Genomic DNA, 3,097 nt, shown 5'->3' on the forward strand with positions numbered 1-3,097 from the left:
GTTTATTTCCCCTATATCCAAGTGGCTTACTCCTTCACATTTCCAAATGCCATCTCAATGATAACCCTGAACATCTACTTAAACTGGAAACCCTTCCCACTTCCGTATTCCTTAACCTGCTTCTTTATTTCCTGTTTATAGCAATTATCACTCACTACTGTCTACTCACCAGAACGTAAGCCCTACAAAGACAGGGACTTTTTATTGTTGTAACTTAGAACCCAGATCAGAGTCTAGCATATAGCACAGACTCAATAAATATTGAACAAATAGTCTTTCTGACCCTCCTCTGTATTCTTCAAGGTCACTTCACCTGCAAAGCCTTCCCTAGTGACCCAGTTACTCTACCATTTGTTCCATACCAGTGCTTTGTATCTTTAATACAATACACAGTAGGTAGCCTTGAACATACCATTCTGGATATGTATTCAAAGGTGCAGGAGGTCATACAAAGGGGGTGTCAGGGGCCCAAAATACACAGAGGTACCTATTTGAAGGGTGCTTATACGTTGCCGTCCATCCCCCAAGTCTGGGACACCACAGGATAGCCAATTCCATAATGAAAAGTCATTCCTTTTTAATCAAATTATTGGTAGTGTCAAAATACAAACTTTTTAAAAAAGAACAGAATATTTTGACCAGAGCATCACAGATAGCAGGGCTTCAGATAATACAGAAACCTGGAGAGAAATGAGGCATGAGGAACTGGGTACTTGGATAAAAAAGGAGTCTGTCAGGGCAAACCACATTCACATAACTTAAAGCAATTAGAAGAGAAACACAAGCTCTTTCTTTACTTAATCTTATAATCTTGGACAATAAACTCTCCTCATCCAGCATGGTTCACTAAGCCAACAGGGATTCTGAAAGGAAATTGGGCGATATTTGAAATCTCTAAAAATGCCTGGCAATTTAAAAAGCCCCAGATGATTCTGACCCCTCCATACTTTTCAGATTCAAGATACTAAGTACTTGCTTAATAGGCAGCATAGTCATCCTTTGATTACATGACAAATAAACTATTTTAAAAAGGGCACAGAAACTGGTCTCCATAATCTTTAATGAAGACCACCTTTGCGGATCTAGGGCTTTGTTCATTGTTTCAAACACATACATTTGCATTTGCTGGGGAAGAGGGAAAAACTAAATGTGGAGAGACTAAATCTCGCAAGCCATGTTAAGGACCTGCTGTAGTTCATTCATACTTACTGAGTTCCTGTTACGTGCAAGGCCTTTTTCTAATATTTGAAATGGGTGAAAAAACTTGCAAAGTCTTTGCTCTCACGGGTCTTGCATTCCAAGAAGACAATAAACAAAAGTTGAACTATATAATACAGAGCTAAATGTTACAAAAGAAAAATCAGAGAAAAGGGATACTAAGGAAGTAATAGTAATGATTAACAAATTTAAATGGGTAGTCAAAATAGCAATGGGAAGTAAAGAGTTGTAGGTACTGAAGTGTTTACTTTTTTTTGAGAAATCATTCTAGGTGAAACGAAACATTTGTTAAAAGACTCAGGTTTATTTTTTTACCAAATTGCAGTTTTCACAGAAACAGGCATCATTTCTGGGCTAATTTCTTTAATGGCATCATCTCAACAAGGGAAAATGGTTTAAGACAAACTTTTATTCAGTCTGATTTCAAATAAAATTTTAAATTCAGGACTCCCAAGGATGGGTCTGGCCCTGGCATCAGGGGTTGAGAAAGACTCCTTGACAAAAAGGAAAAGAGAAATGAAACACAAAGTTTTGATGGCTGAGAGAGTCCAAGTAGAGCCGAGAGGTCATTCTGGAAATTATTCTTACGCGGTATATTAGACATCCCTTTTCAGTTTTTGGTACTATTTGAGTAGTTATGGGGAAATTCCTGAAACTGTTTCACTGTAATCCAGCAGCCTTGAGTCTTGAAGATGATTATGTAACTACATAGCTTTTCCAGTATAACCATGTGATTGTGAATACCTCATGACTGACACTTTATCCAGTGCATTAACAGATGAGCAAGAAAATAAAAGAAATCTAATATGGGGATATAGAATGTTTTGTGTGTTAATTTTTACCTTCTGGAGCAATGAAATGGTTCAAAAATCTGCGATGAATGCACAGCTACGCTGAAACATTGATTGTACACGTTGGATAATTACGTGTTATGTGAATATGTACCTCAAAATTGTATTTAAAAAAATCCACGTTAAGGTCACATAGCTACCAAATTGTTCTAGAGAAAGTGAGTAAAAGGGCCCTAAATTTGAGGTAAGCTCACTGAAGAGCAGTCTTTTAAATCTGTGGCTTTCTTAACCTTGGAAACTGAGTAACAAGGTTACCCTAATTATGCATGGAACCAGAAACTGGTTCAGTCCTTAAATCACTAGTCCTACTTCTTTTTAAACTCCTAAACTTTCCATAAATATAAAGCACTACTGGCAGGGGTGGGGTGGGTGGAAGAATCCTTAAATCTGAATTTTAAAGATTTCAAATTCATGCCATTTAATGTTAGTAAAATTAATATTAGCATTCTTTCTATATAGATTAGAGCTTAACTCAAACGAAAGTATTCATACTCCAAGCCCTTGTCTTTTTTTCCTACACATTCCAATCCTATCTCCACTAGCAATCATTTAAAAGCCAAAGCTACTCTTTTCTATAATCAACTTTTCCAAGGAAATGATTGTACAAAATTCATACGCAAAATACCATATACAATTTTAGATTAAATAAGGATTTTTTTTTAAACTAGGTTAAGTTTAAGATAATCCCTTTTATTTAGTGTTTATATCTTTTCCCCATCATGGCATACAGGAAAATAACACATACAATGCATGCTGGTGTAAATCAGAGAGTATCAAAAGCTTTAAATGAAGCTATACTTGGTGGAAAATTGGTCCAGGTGGTGCTACACAATACGAAAGTTCTGTTCATTTACTACTCAATAATTACTCCAGGAAATTTTTTTTGGGAGTTTTAAAACTCATCCACTTACACTTGTACAAGTAAATTGTATTGCATAAAAATGAACTGGAGATAATCACTGAGTTTTTCAGTTTAACTGCTAACTTCTTTAGTAGAAGTTAAAGTTTAGCATAAACTTTAGTAAATG

Source organism: Tamandua tetradactyla, chromosome 14 (assembly GCF_023851605.1).
Source record: "Tamandua tetradactyla isolate mTamTet1 chromosome 14, mTamTet1.pri, whole genome shotgun sequence".
Lineage (NCBI taxonomy): Eukaryota > Metazoa > Chordata > Mammalia > Pilosa > Myrmecophagidae > Tamandua > Tamandua tetradactyla.